General features: G+C 32.8%; 1 protein-coding gene across 1 annotated transcript in view; it reads right to left on the reverse strand.

Annotated features, from left to right (window-relative positions):
* The window catches only part of LOC123012528 (schwannomin-interacting protein 1 homolog), a 76,222-nt gene that overhangs the window by 57,179 nt on the left and 2,369 nt on the right, over window positions 1-16,674 (reverse strand). The window contains exon 2 of the mRNA XM_044410523.1: window positions 9,915-9,956. The gene's annotated coding sequence lies outside the window, so the exon portion shown is untranslated. The remainder of the gene's footprint in view (window positions 1-9,914; window positions 9,957-16,674) is intronic.

Below are 16,674 nucleotides of genomic sequence, written 5' to 3' on the forward strand. Positions count from 1 at the left end.
TGTTTCGTTGCACGTAAGTTTTAAACTTATAATTCTTCAAAAAGTCGACGAGCGACTTGACAAAAGCCAGTACCGCTAAAGCAACTTTCAACCAAACCCAACGACGTGRCTAGATTATTTATTCTGTAGAATCGAAAAATAAAAAAAATATTTTGTAACAGTGCAATTATAAAATTTCATTTTAGAGTGAATATCTTAAACCTATAAAAGAAGCATTACGACAGAATTTATTGACCCATAGCTAAAATAATTTTTTTTATTAGCTGTAAAATTTCGGGTTATCTTGACGCAGCTGTCTAATGCTTGCAGAGGATAATGGCCCGAGTGGCAGTGACAGTGAGCGTTTCCTTGAATAGATCGCGTGAGAGTTATAATAATTGCGACTTGTCATTGTGGTAAAATATTTGCAGAAAATAATCCTCACGAGTGCCACATCCAGAAAAGCAAAAAATAAAGGAGCAAACTTATGGGGTAAAACGGCAACAAATATACCTAATAAAAAAATGGATTAGGCTTTGCAATCCAGAAGCGAACAAATGATTCTTCTTATACCACATATCTAAAAATGTGCGAACAATTTGGATGAGTTTTTTTATTGAATGTAAAAATTTATCTCTGCCACAGAAACCGGTCCAAGATAATAGCTTATTGCCAAGATCACAGTGCCCTCATAATATATCAGAAGAACTCTCAGGGATATATAAATATATATCGTCAGTAACTTCCGAGAGAGAATAGGTTCTAAATAATTGATTGCTCCGTAACACATTTCTGTATCCGACATTTTGTATTTTGCTCCAATGTTGGTGTTGTTTTTGTGCTTAAGATTTATGGTCGTGTTGCACAAGCTTTTTATATTATGTATAAAAAGAAAATAAGTGTTGGGCAAGTAATGGAGTTAGTTCGTGTATTCCGGTAGCTTGATACCTATACTCTCTATATTGTTAAAATGACCAAAATCTGTTTTTATTTCTGCAATCGTCGAATTTCAATGAGAATTTCTTTATAAATTGCGGATTTTCAACTAAATGGATTGAAAAGCCAAACATTCGCTCGAATTGGAATTCACAGCAGTCGGGCATGAACTACGAAGTATATAATCAAGTCAGTCGCATATATCGTTCAGCCAGATTTGTGGCCAACATTAAACGAGTACGTGAAATGGCAAAATTCKACTCCTTGCACCAAAATAATAAACTTTTCCAATAAAAAAACCGGTACAACACCATAGGAATGCAATAACCCAGCTGCAAAAGTCAWTTTGAATTGGAAACCGCAAGAGAGAACCAGGTTTGTATCCTATGTGTTTTCCATTTAATTTAACCCGATAATCCAAGCCACACGTAATTTCCTCTCAGTGCGTTTCCCTGATGTCCTTTCAGGCAATACGCAAAAGTCAAACCCAATCCGTTCGAAGGACGAACCGCGAAAACGACCGCAGGCAAATTGGCTCAACGGCTGAAGTTAAATTCCCAAACGCCAAAGATGCTCCCCATCCGCTTCGTTTACCTTACCAACATCTGAATCAAAGACGTCAAGCGGTCTCCCGCATCATATATAAACACACACCCGGAAGTAGGATATTTTGCGACAACGAATTCCTGAAAATAGAGATCTTGTCGCATCAAATTTAAATCAAACAGCCGGAAAAAATAAAAAACTTTGAGAAAAAAATACAATATTACCTACTACTATTTTTAGCTCAAGAGTTTATTGTATAAACAATTTAATTTCAAGGCTGTACAGGGTGCTGCATTTTGGATGTCCGAATAGGGAATCTCCGAAACTAAGAGGTTTAGCCAAAAACGAGTGATACATTCTGGGGCTCATTTTTTGAGATAATAATATTGGTTAAAACCGCATTCCGCTATCGTCTTTTGTTTTCGACTTACAGACAAAAGTTGACATTTTGGCGAAATCTAAAAAAATTTATATCTTCGTTATTATAGAAGATACGGATTTGAAATAAAGACATTATAAGGCACTTTTTTACGAGGAATTTAATAATGTAGTTAACAATTTTTTTCAGTTATTAGTTTAGCCGTAATAAGATAAACTTGTATTTTTTTMAATGAAAATCATAGGCGGCTATGGCAATTTTGAAAGGCTTATTTTTTTCTGATCTAAAAAATATATATTTGTAACAAAATATTGTTTTATAACTATACTTAAAACGTGAAATACATATTTTGTGTGATAACAGTTGGCCATGGAAAAACTATTTCACTCCAAATGTGTAAATAATAATCAATAAGAGTTTTGTGAACTGTAAAATAGATGAAAAAATATATAAAATTATAAAGATTTAAAAAATACGATACGGTAGAAGCATTGAAAAAATATCCGAGCGCCTCAGAACAAAATTATTACATATTTTTAAAAAATCCAAAAATAGGAAAAACAAATGNACCTAATGGAGGTAGGATAACGTTTCACATAGACGGAATTTGGGTATTTGAATAGCCATATCGTCATTTTTGTGTCATATAAAATATATTTTATTGAAGAATTAAAGCGGCTTTTTTTACAACACTCTATGTATCACTAGAAGTTGCAATGGTAATGTTAGCTTGTTTAAAAACAAAGAAATGTTATTAGTCGCCAMTAAGTTGAATTACAATTTATTTTGCATCTTTTTCATTACTTAGTACTTCGAAAACTCTTTCATTAGTGACACTGGTTGAATATAATATAGTTTAAATCCTTTTGGTTGAAGATGCAACATTTTTTCATGGCCAACTGCGAACAAAAATCAAAGATATTTTTTTGCTAAAAATGTATTATAATAATTTGTTACAAATATATATTTTTTARATAAGAAAAAAACAAGCTTTTTAAAAATGACATAGCCATCTATGATTCCCATTTAAAAAAATACAAGTTTATGTTATTACGGCTAAACAAACAACTGAAAAAAAAAGTTAACTACATTATTAAATTCTACGTAAAAAAGTGCCTGTATAATGTCTTTATTTCAAATCTGTGTCTTCTATAATAAGGAAGATATGATTTTTTTTAGATTTCGCTAAAATGTCAACTTTTGTCTGTAAGTCGAAAACAAAAGACGATAGCGGGATGCGGTTTTAACCAATATTATTTTCTCAAAAATGATCCTCAGAATGTATTACTTGTTTTTGGCTGAACCTCTTAGTTTCGGAGATTCCCTATTCGGACATCCAAAATGCAGCACCCTGTACATGAATTTTGAGAAAAAATATTTGTTTTATACAAATCTCAGTAATATATTAATTTTCCTCTTTGTCTATTATCTTAAAAATAAAAACAATAATTTGCGTATGCATGCCCTATTATTTGCTATTTTACATGCCAGTCCTTGACTGAAGCGACTACAACTATGTCACACCTCATCGCTTAGTGTAAATGCTATCATGTGATTGTTTGCCTATTTAACACATTGTTGCTTTAGAATACTACAATCAAACGTTTAGTGTGGTGTAATGGTTTTGCATTTTAACCTCAATTTTAGCTTATCTCAAAAATTTTAAAATAGGTTCTAATAAATTTCTTAGCACTTGTGTTCCAAATTAGGATTTTTGCGTAGGAATACTCTTCTTAGCAAATCTTTTATGTATCACAGAAACGCTGAAATAAATCAAACAATTTTCCTAATTGCTGAGAAGAGCGATGAAAGATATCTTTGGGTTTGTCAACTCCCCTGATCTCCAACTATCGCTCATTCTCAGCAGCGAGATTACACATATGAGCTTGCCTTAACCACAAAAATCGTAATTACATGGGCGTTGGTATAATTTTGCCAAGAGGGAGGTTTTCGATAAATTTATGCTTGAGGTTTTTATGACCGATTAAGAGCTTTGGGTGAAACGCGTAAGTCACATTGTGCTTTTTTCAGGCGTTGCAATTTTAGAGTTTAGTGAAATAGTTTCAGGAAGGAATGTATTGATCGGRTGTTTAGGTAAATTGATGGCTAAAAAACAAGCTTACAATAAAATGGTGAATATGCGGAAAGGTTTGTTGGAAAATTGCACTATTGCTTGGTGATATCAAGTTAAAAAATMCATGATGTAGTGTGACGAACAACAAATAATCTAATTCGGAATTGTTGTGTATTAGTTTCTGAATAAATTTATGGCAGGGGTTTGTTATAAAATGGTAAATAATAATTTCAGAAAATTGCATGAACATATATTTTGATGGAAAAATATTTGGAATAAAGCCGATGACACAGCTGATTGCATTTACTGAGTCAGTTTCGAAGAAATACAGACTTAAAAACTTTCATGTTTATAAAACCGATGGATTTGTTATAATATGATGAAACATATATTTTGATGGAAAGTTTTATTTAGCAGAAATAACATCGTTTGGTTTGAAAACCACTCGGGGGCGAATGGATAAAGTCGAACATCTTCACTGAGTTGTAAAAAATTTATTTAGCTATGGAAAAACAGGGAGTTATCGATGTTGTAATTAAAGTCGAATGAAATTTATACAGAACTGAGATTTCGGATGGCAATCTATCAGTAGTGATCTTTAAAAGCAATAAATGTCGAACGTAAATGGCAGTAAATTAATTTATTTGAACAGAGCAAATCGCCTTCCAGTGTAAATTTTATTTGCTTGATTGGTCTTTTGTGTAAAAAACTTTCCCAATGTTAATTAGTAGAGCCCTCTACATAATTAACACGACGAACTTAAGTACACTTTATTCTTCCCTTATTTATCTTAATTGCTCCCAAASCCGCGAGGTTTGTCATTTTACGATTTCGGATTAAAATAATTCCGTTTTAAAAATGTGAAACGCCTTTTCATCTAATTTATAAACGGAAATTAAAGCCTGCTCCGTGAGATAATTTAAAGGCAAAATTTTAATTAGGTATATTTTACGCCGAATTTAGGACAATCGCTTTGAATTGAGCTTTTTTAAAAAATAGAGCGACAGCTGAAATGGGTCTTTATTTCTTATTGATATTAATGGTCCCTCCGGTTCTACACATTTCAATTCTGGGAGATAACCACAGCATGCACCTGAATTTTATAAAATATCCAAGTGAGTACACTYAAACTGAAATACTGCGGACGTCTTTTACTCTGTACATCCCAAAGGTGACGGCAAGAATATAAAACGTAATGGATTATATCTTTTTTACTCATTTTTACGTATCGTATTTACACTAGACCTCTGTAATACTCCTATTCCTATATTCTCAAATTCTGTTTCTCATACAATTCAAATAAACTAAACAACTCACCTAATGCCAACAATAAGAGATTTCGTCTCCGCAAACGAGTAGATTATGCAAAAGTAGGCAAAGTTATCGTAATTTAAAACAAAGGCGACTCTTAATGACACCATAAAGTGAGTTTTTAAGAAAATATTTTCGGCAAAGAGAGAAAGGTGGTCCAAACATCGTGGAATTTCGAATTAAATTTCCTTGTAAAGCGATTATCTTTATGTGCTTTCATTTTTCAAACTCAGGTTTAGAAGACATTTGCCAGACAAGCTCGCAATATGAAGATAATTATTCTCGACAGTTTGTCATACCTCGAGTCGTGCTTCACTAATCCCGTAATTAATGAAATTCCGAATTACTCACTGCAAAAATGTGAGAATTAGAACGAACAAATTCACATGAACGCCAAGATATAGTTCGTATTTTTTTCACTAAATCACTTTAAAGTAAATGCTCGTAAAACTTTTAATTTTGTACGCTTTTGTTGGGATGGGATTTTTCAGCAACTTAAAATGTTTTAATACATCCGTCTTAGTATTATTTTGTATTTGAAGTCTGAAAATAATTTATTTTTTATAAAAAAAAGTTTGAGTGAAAATTTTTTTACTTCAAATTCACAATAGCATCATTTAAATGTTTTCAATTTATCATTCTCAAAAAGGGCTTTTTTAATTAAACCATTTTTTATTTAACCCAAATTGTTCCAAGAATTATATTAAAGCAGTGATACTGAGAGTTCTATTTTACAGATTTACAATTAAATTTTCCTGCCAAAATTTCAGGAAAACCAAGCTCGAATCAAAATCCCTTCATTGTTTAATTTCTTTTTTAGCTCTAGTGCAAGTCCTAAATGAATGCTAATCTGGCATTGTGCAACTTTGTGGTCGACAATAGAAACGTGGCGGGTGGGATTAGTGGTGTATATCTATCTGCCTCTTGTTTTCCAACTGACCTCGCACAAACTTAATCCCGAATATTCCACTGTGTCAAAGACAAAATTCGCAATAACTTTAGAGTGGAGCTTTTTAAAAGTTCTAACAGGATAAGTTAATTCATCGATATTAAAGGGTTTTAGTTGTTTGAAAAGGTTTCTATTTACTTTTTTTTACCTGAAAATCTTTTAAGTTAATTTCAATTAGTTTTATGGTGCGTTAAAGCATTGAAAATCCGTCGAGAAAATCGCGCGCTGTTTCTTTATTTCGTCTGTTTCGTCTGTAATTAGAACAAGACGTAATCGTTCTGGACGTGTCAAATTAAATTAAAAACATTAATTTGATTCATTAGGACGTTTGTCTCCTTTACGAGACACTTATTTCAATTGGATCTCTTGTCGTCCGATGAATATTGATGTTAATAGAATTTTTCTGTTGCGTGGAAACTGCCTCAAGAAGAGCTCCTTTTTTCTAGTTGACCTCTTTTGGCCACCCTCAGACCCCCATTTTTCCATGACCTGCTCTCTTGACCCCTCTTACAACGTCGCGACGCGTGCTAAGACCGTGATGTATGAGCGTCGTCTATTTGCATGCCGATGGTCTACGCCCATTTTCCTTTCCTTTTTACAAGTTTACTGCCTCAACGTTTATATACATAAAATGTTTCGCCCTGCTATCGTAAAAAATACGTGGAAGTATAAAAATAACTACCGAGAATGGTCTGTTGATCTAAATCTGAATTGCAGAGTTAATATTTCAGGGGAAACGCCAACAGTAGCGTATGAGCTTCAACACCGACTCAATAATTAGTGATTAAAGGTGTATGAAACAAAACATTTAAAAATAATAAAAATATGTTTATTTTTTTTTAAAGAAATTATACAATTCCAATTTCAAAACGGGCAAAAAAGAAACAAGTAAACTTGGATTGACTAGTAAAAATTGTGATAGCTGCTTAGAATTGGTGTAATTTTATTAACTAAATTTGCGGTTGCCGCCTCTGCAATCCCAGTTGTATGCAGTGTGTGAAGCAAGGACGCCATCGTTTCGTGGYGGAGTACAGGATGCAACTTTGATTAAACTCTTAATCTTCTTGACAAACAAAACACTCTGGTGCGGAGCTAAAACCTGCATTAAAATGCAAATGGCACATTCTTGAAGATTTTTGAATAATTCGAGTTATACAAATAAAAATCCGTCGTTTTCTCGGATTATTCAAATGCGAGTGAAAACGATGGCAGCTAGAGATTAACATGCAAAAGTGTGCTTGGACTAACAGTTTAATTATACGGTAAAAGAGTGATTGCTTTTAGTAAAACAAAAAAGTGTTTTTACCAGAATCCTTCGATAAACATCCGTCTAATTAATCCTTGGAAACGAGATTTTACATGTAAATATTCTTATTTATTTCTTAATCAATTCAAATAAACTCCGGCTGGTTTAAATTCCTGAGCAAACTATACACAAACCTTCAAAGCTGAAATTTAAATTTCAATATGTTTTACTTTAGCGCGCTTGGSAGAAAATAGAAAGGAGTCGGAAGTTTGTCGCCGTTTCTTTGCAACTTTACTATTACCAAACAATGTAGTTGCAATTTTATCCGAGAATTTTTATCCTTGCATACGGAATTTGCGACGATTGAAATCGGTTGCCTCAAAATTCAGAATATCTGAATTTTTTTAGAATTACGATATAAAGGAAAAATATTAGATAAAGTTCTTTCTATATCAATATATAAACCCTGAAAAATATAAGCGATAAAGTAGCTTAACGTCAAGAAAAGCTATAACAATATTGCTATCGTTACATTGAGATCACCGATTCGTACACCAGACCTAACGTTGGGCTCTAGTTGAATACAAAGTGTAAATTCATTCAAATTTTAAACATTTATTAGATGATTTTTAAAGATACAGCAACAATGKTAATACAACGGCCAATTTTTTTAYTACATTAAAGAATTCTAATTAAAAAGTTTTTGAACTTTTTATCGACGACTCGCAATACACAATAAAAGTTTTACACAGAATAAAATATCGACATAAAAAGAGTCAACGCAAAGCTATTCTGGGTTGTTACCAAATTCGGTAGAGTGCTGATTCATACATARGCATGATTTTTTTTGTAATTGTATTAACCTTATTCTTTGAAAGCAAACCTACAGACTCAGTTATCAATCAATCACCTGACACATATGTCTTAGAATCAGTTTTTCATTTTTGAATTTAGATAAAGTTTGAATTATAAACTTGTTCCCACAATTTTCAATAAAAGTAACAAACACTCTAATATAGCATAAATGCAAATCAGTAAAGTTTCCTATGCTTTGAATTCTAAAGCAATAAAATAAATAAAACGTGCTCGGCGAGAAAAATCTCAACTTCCGATTACTTTTTCAACTTATTCCATATTCGCATTTTAATTCGTTTATTGAGTTTTCTACTAAGGAACTAATCGTGTGATTTCAAAAAGCGAAAACGTACACAAACCGGAAAGCAGAGAAAATTTACCACAACACAGAGGACAATTTGCTATTCTGTTTCCATCTCATGGGACCAGCATGTGGTTCAGCAACACCAAACTCCTTGATATTTGCACAGAATGCACAAAACCCTTTCAGAAAGAACACATAAAGGGACCGAGGGTAACATTATTCGCTTTTTCGGATCTCTATTACATGAGAAAATAAGAAAAATGGTTGCAAGTGGGTTATTTAATCACCAACGAAAGCAAACGTTTTACCTCTTCCAGGCTTTCAGCCCTCACACAAGGCTTTTACTTAAATTAATTAGTTAAAATTCGACTCAAGAATTAATAAAAAATACATTTTATTAAATTAATCTTTGGTTAAATTACTTTCGATGGGAAATTGCAACAGCATGCGGCCACCCGTTCATAAATTTAAAAAGATGTATTCTTAAAGGTACGAAACATTTCAGGATCCATTAGGGTTTTATTTATTTCCCTAAGCAAAATCCCGAAAGATTAACTTAAGCGGCACTTTACAAAATTAAGTACATGCCTGTGTTGTGACTTTGAGGCCGTTCAGGTTTCCCTGAAGCTTTGAAAAAATAAAGAAAAATAAAAGTAATAAATTCCATTCTCTGAAAAAGTCCATAATTTATATCCCGGTATTAAAAAACGAGAAACAAAAATATGAAACAAGTTTTCAATAGCGAAAAATATTGAGAAATTCAATTTTATGACAAGGATATCCGGAAAGTTTACACGTGTTACGCAGTTAACTTGTTCGCTCAAGTTACGTGTTAGAAACTCAATTTAATAAAAATTTCAACTCGACGAAATATTCAAGTGGGAGTCTGCAGCTGCAACACTGTGCCAATTATGAGATAAGCCTCTCAAAAACAGATTTGATAGGAAATTAAGGCATCGGGCATGAAGCGTATTTTGATCATCACGTATATCTCGAAATTATACAAATTCGAATTATCCTTATATACATATAAATGTAGCTCTTAATTTAACACCATTCGAGGCTTCGAAACATACAAACAGACCAAAACGTGACCGGGATTAATGGGAATCCCAATCATTCGAACGCTCATTTATTTATAGGGCATCGCGCCGGACGTATAAAACAACACATTTATTCCTATACTTTGCATTTCTGACAGAAAAGGCTGAATCGAATCAATTCGACCCTTCACACAATGAATCTAATCGATTCTGTGTCCGAAAAGCTAAACAAAAAGAGAGGGTAGCCAGATTTTATGCAAGCTCGTAAAGGATTTTACTAAGACCAACTTACCCGAGTCGAAAAGACTTCACTGATGATTAGTCTGTGTAAGGTCTGAAACAAGACAAAATGTGAGCAAAAATTGTACACTGTGTGGCAAAATAGACAATAAGAAGTTACCAGAACAATGTTAAGTAATACAAAAGAAAAATAAAAGCAGAAAAACGTTTGAAGTTGTTTTAGTCACAACATCTCTGCCTTGAGTACATAAAATAGAGCTGATTTATAATATATTATGTGTTAGCAAAAATTTTATTTCAAGATAACTACTTTTAAGAAAAATATCTAAAATTTGTGATTTTTACTACAAATGTACAAATTGTGTTTATGCATTAATTAATACTGGTACAATTACATCAATCATTTTGTAGTTTACCTATAATTATTAATACTTCATAATACGTTTAGCAGTTCACAGAACATAAAAAATGTATTTGGAAACTACTTATTATTAGTAGTTATTTAAATTAAATTTCATTCTTAGTTTATAGTACACGGCAGTAGTGATAATTTTTCTTTATATCTTCATTTTCAGCTAAATCACAATTTTGATAAAGAGGCTGCGAAGTTTTAAAATCCAAACGTGCATTTTTACTCCCATTTTTTCCTCGTCTTATGAAAGATAAAAGCACAGATTTTTGATGACCTGTTATTTATTCTCCTCACAGACGTGCTCCCTGCAGCTTTCCGTTTGTTAACGTATAACCCTCGTGTAAAGTGGTTTTTTAACACAAAAGGAATAAAAATTATCACAGCTAAAATAAACAGATTACTTTCAAATATATTTAAGAAGCAAATTCTTGTCTAAAGATCTTTTAATTAAATGTCAAATTTTTGAGATAAAGATAAATTCTTTGCTTTTTTACACAAGCAATCCCTTCCAAAATCTCTAAAATAAATCAAGGAATGAAAGTCAAAAGTATGTTAAGCAGGTATAGTTTCGAAATTTAAGAGAGTATCAGAGGGGTGGCATAATCCCTCACCATGACATCTTACTTTAGTTTTTACATATATTATCTACAAATCTTGCAGAGACTCGTCCTATGCTTTAAAGTGTTGCCTTGGGAGAAATGGAACCTAGTGCCTTGATTAATTTTATGAAACCGAAAGTGTTTTACTTTAAACAGTTCCAACTCGAAATTACCACTATGCCACTATGGTATTTTTACTAGCGCAAAAATTGCACACAAAATGGCTGCATTTGCATAATTCCCCATAAACATGTTAAGTTGTAACAGTTCGAGGAGAAAATGTACGAGAAGTAAACAAGTTGTTGCTACTTTCAAGTGCTTTGAACTTTGACCGGATGTTGGAATCTTGATCGATGTTTGATCAGAGTTGAGCAGGTTCTTGTCAAGCTTCATTTCGTTCCCCTTTGATTTTTATGCGTTATTCTGCAAACATGCCATGGCTGGAGTGGCCGCTAATGATGGAGTTAAAACCATTTTTGCCCCAACAAACACAATAAATTTAAATAAAGCTGTCGCAATGCACAAGTGTATATTTACTTGCATAACTTTACTTCACTTGAAATTTAATTATTAGGCTAAAGAACTAATTAGAAGTGAGTCTTTTTAGTAATTAACTGRGACAACAATGTAGTTAGCAAAGTCATCCACTAATCGAATTCGAATGAAATGACTGCGTCGACAAAACTTGGAAACAAACTGTTATCATTGCTACGAAGTAAACTTGCAACCAACTCATCGAGACTAGACTATAATGCCAAAATCCTATTGAAATGTCCTGAATAATAGTTCTACCTTCTACCAACAATCCTGCTGTCATCCTCGGAACACTTTAATGATAAGACTTGAATAGAAACAGTTCTCATGTTATAGAAATTTAAAATTGTATCCAGTTTGACAACTGATCAAAAAAGTTTGAGGGCATATCTCATTATTGTGGCCATAAATAAACTCTGGGTGTTATTTATCGCAACCCCCGCGGAGTCGGCGCCCATGCGAATCGCCCCTAGAATCACGTTCCGGTGGTAGTTTCTTCCGTATTAGATTCTCATAGCGCATGCATTCCTAAATTAGGATACTCTAATGGAATGGATATGTCGTCGCAAAATCTCGCTGACTAGAAAAACCGATAGTGGGCTAGGGCCATTGAATCAATAAATGCATCACTTCGTCACATTAATGCTGATGCATACACAATCGCCAAGTGAAATGCAAACTCCACAAATTGACAATAATGGCGTCGCAATTGATTTTATCACCGCAAGCGATTCATTTGCTGGAAAAAATTGACGCCAACCATCGACCATAATCAGATTAGCGCGAATTGGAGTGACTTGAAAACCCATAAAACGAGAAAGTTTGCCAACTATTTCCTTTCAGTTTTAAAGTTAATCTGATAAATTRTGTGATGGATGACAGGGCTGGATTTCTACAGGTGTCAAGATCCTGCCGCCGCCAGCTTTAGATAAAATTTGACTTGAAAGTCTTAATGTGACCGAAATGGTTTAAATCTAAATTAAATTTTATTTCCCAACAAAAACTTCGGCGTAAATTATTGATTTATTTCATTTGGACGATATTCTGGGAAAACATTTGTATTATGCATGATAATACTCGTCACCATTTGATGTGTTTAGGGTGGAACCCACAAGTAACAAGCCCACGCTAAACCCCGATCTGAACCCTATTAAATATGAATGGTATACCGAAAGTTATTGCTCTAGGATAAATTAAAACCTTCAATTGTTTAAAAGCCCATCTATGAATTTTGTTTTCTTGAGTAGTGTATATTTTACCTTCATCTTTTTAAATATCTTCACATAGATTTGACTTTTCCAATAACTTAGAGAAAATTTTAATATAAGTAAACTCAGGCATAAAATTTTAAGTGTAATATTCCCTGCATGACAGATTACTGTATAACTTTGTAGAAAGTTCTGGCTACTCGTTCCTATCAAACGAAATTAGTTTAACCGTAATGTTAAAATCTTATGTCATAAAAAAGCTACTTTTTTAAAACAGTGTCTCTTAACTTTGTTAATTAACTAAACTCAACAGTTCAGAATAGTCTAATAGTGTTTATTTTAGGTTCTTGATGAATCTATTAAATTTAGAAATAAAAAATTTTCTAATTACTTGCTACAAAAATTAATATGGGCTTTTATGAGTGAAAACACTCAGAGCTGTATTTTTATACACATTATGATGCTCCCGAATTTTTTGTAGGCCCCCGAACGTTCATTTAGTGCAGTTTCATCAGCTTTGTGTTAGCGATGTTTGAATTTAAAATTTTAATTGACTTTTTCTTTTACGTCCAAGAAATTTGCATTTAGCTGAACTTTAATCAAATGCTAACGCTTCCTTTGACATAATACTGCCATTTGTTGCTGAGCAGTAAATTAAAAATTGTTTTTTAATTTTAAATCTCGCTGTTTGTCCCTTTCATGCCACAAACCTTCTCGTACCTATCTTACATAGTAGAAATAACATTTATGGGAGATAAATATTGTGTAAAATATGAAGGTAATAAATCATATTCTGCATGTTAAACAATTCGGTAAATATCTCCGTGTTTACACGGAGTGAAATTATTTTAAGAGGAGTCAAGGTATTATAATTTACTGCTACAATAAATAACGGTTAGATGTTAGGTTCTTACTTGCGTTGAACACTGTGTCGTGAAACTATTTTAACAAAATAAGTTTGGGAAAGTAGGTGGTATAGCAGAGATTAAGGAAATAATAGATGCAGGTAAGGAAAAGTAACTTGTTTCAACTTTAGAAACTTGCAAACCAAACAAGTTAACAAGTATTTACACGCACAAATTAGAAATTAGCATATTAGTAAAGTTAGAGCAATCGCTACATCCAAACCGCTTGAATTAAGAACAAATCGAATTAAGTAGAGACAGCAACTGATTGTTCCAGAAAATTTAGGATGTTATGTATGTATGAAACGAAGTAGTAGTGACAGTAAGAAATAATGCACAYAACATTCTAGAGAATTTGTGACAGTTTCGGAGGTGTGAGTGATTTTTTTCTCTAGATAGGCATAGGTTCCAAGTTTTTTTAGTTTAATAATTTTATAATTATGAAAAGTGTATAAAATATTAACATCTGCATTTCTGAAGCATCCTTGCAACGCAAATCACATGTCGGTTCCTAAATAAAACAGTAATACCGAATGTCAGGGTAAAGCGGCAAAAACGTTATATTCCGACGCCACACTGGGCCCATTATTAGATCTGATATCAAATAACACCCAACTTTAAACAAACTCGAGCTTCATAATATCCAAGCGTACATATAATATCTGCCACAATGCATGTGTATTTGCTTAGCTTTAATAAAATGGAATTTTTAAAATTGTCTTTGGCGTCGCTTTACATTTTAATAAAAGAATAAACGAAGTCCGCCGCCGTTGTAAATTGAATTCTTTAAAAGGAACGTCCATCTATATCTCTATAGAAGCACTACTTCACCGAGATAATCGATAATAATCTGACCAATTTGCAATTTCAATATAAATTTCTTACACCTAATAGCCAACGTCTGGGCGTTGCTAGGAAACAAAATCAAATTGCATGTCTGATGCACATTTCGACTGGGCCTACAACCCCTCTGTCTCCAAACTAAATTAGTTATGGGGTGGTTGGCTTTATTGTGTGTTTTATGTTGGCACTCTTGTTTTCACGAAACAGAAACTGGAAAAGTTTCTTGTTACGATTTCTTGATAAAAAATGTAAATCTATTGAAATGTGTCTTTCTAACTGCTCTTTCTTGCAAATGCGCTAACTTGTCGACTCGAATTTTATAGCGCTACTAAAATTACAAATAAGGTGTCGTTAGGATTGAACTTGCTACATAATTCCCCCACAAATATCCTGACATAAACTCGTCTTGTGTTTCTGCCCTTTTAGCAATTACTATATAAGTGTTTTTCCGTAATCACATATGAAACTACAACAAACAACGCTTTAAACGATGATAAACCTCTGAAGAGCTTTAGAAAATGTAAACTGCAGTAATACAACGACCTCGCGTACGCTGATACAAAATGCACGTGAACATCAAAGATGATGAGAAAACAATAAGGGCATAATCATTCGGCAAAGAAAACCTCCGCCAAATTCGATTTTATTGCTTTTGAATTTTATAGGTATTTCATAATGGAGGGTGCAGCGTCTAAGGCAAAATTCCTTTCTTTTTATTATTAATAACTTGATAATATTTTAGAGAAGTAGATTGGTATTTTGTCTTTGAAAYAGGGCTTATCGATCACTGTATGATATTTCAAACACTATTTGACACGTAAGTGCAGTTTTATCGCCACTGCTCTTGAACACTCTGTTTTGTTGACTGACGAAAGTAAAATATAAATTAAATGATTTTAAAATGAAATGAACGTAAAACTGTGACTTTATAACAACATTCAGACGCCATTAATAAAAATACTACAGAAGTTTGATTTTAGTAGAGTAGAAAAACAGAAGTTTTGTCTAGAGTTAAACTAAGCATAATACTAGAATTGAATAATATAAATGCTCTGCAGAACAAATTAAATTATTAATTATCGTGGTTTAGTTTGTTAAGTAATTAAAATGAAACAAGCATTTTATTATTACAATAAGGTTTTTACTTTTACTTTATTGCTTATTTTACATCATTTATTATAATGAATATGAAGAAAACCAGAACTCTCTAAAAATGTCTTAGAAAAAAAGTTTTATTAGCAAAATGTTATATGATCTAACTCATCAAAAATATTCTTAATAAATTATTGCAAACAAAAAATGCGCTCAACAGCTGCATAAAATTTGTTATGTGTTGCAACCTTGAATAAAATTTGGCTGTTACATGATGTAATACAAACGGGTAACTATAGATAGTATACTTCCCAGTTAACATCTTTTCGTGACTCGTCTCTAACTGGCACAAATCAAAGAATATATGAATTTTCTATTGAGTTGTCACTCCTTGTCAAGGATTTCATTCTAAATCAGACATTTATAGTTCTTGTATAAAGAGTTTTATTAAATTTGGACTGAATTTAATTTTTTGTTCCCTAAGTTTAAATTTACTTTGCTTCTCCGTGTATGATAAAATACAAGTATTACTCGTATTTTGCTCTGTATAAATTCAAATATCAGATAAGCAAGCACAACCACAARTTTGTCTCTAAAACAATAGGAAATCCGAAGTAGATGGAGATTTAAGGAACATTTATGACAGCTTATTCCAACCTTGCAGCCATCACGAAAATATCTCAAGTTAAAGTCATCGAATTTTCCCCGTTGTCTATTTCGAATGCACCCTCTCGAATAACAGGAGGGATGGTTAAAGACAAAAGCGAAAAAGTGGAGTTCTATCCCAGGAGTTAATATTGAATTTTCTTGTCCATTGCTGAAAAGCCTGAGAGGGTGTTGTCGCGCCAAAATCGTTAGTTGACTGTCATTTAAATTCTCGACAAGAAAATCATTCGTGCCTCCTCGAAATGGAAACTATCGCAATCATAATCAGTTAAATTACTCTTCGAAAGACATTCTCCAGAGCGTTTCAAAAGGACGAATCCACAATTATAATAACAAGGAAAGGGCGAGTACTAGCTGTGAGCACTTGAGCAAAACGTGTCAAAGCCATATTAAATGAAAGCTTACTTCTCGTGACGTCACGTCGCCGCTTCTATTACAATATTCCCGGAGCTCCGTTAAATCTGTTAAATTATAACTAAAATACAGTCGCTAATGGCTAAGTTAACATTTCGGTCGGCGTTAAGGTGTCACTTCTAAGAAATCAATTTTTATT

This window comes from Tribolium madens, unplaced genomic scaffold, assembly GCF_015345945.1.
Source record: "Tribolium madens isolate multiple individuals breed KSU strain unplaced genomic scaffold, Tmad_KSU_1.1 Scaffold_96;HRSCAF=242;Tcas5.2_LG5, whole genome shotgun sequence".
Taxonomy (NCBI): Eukaryota; Metazoa; Arthropoda; class Insecta; order Coleoptera; family Tenebrionidae; genus Tribolium; species Tribolium madens.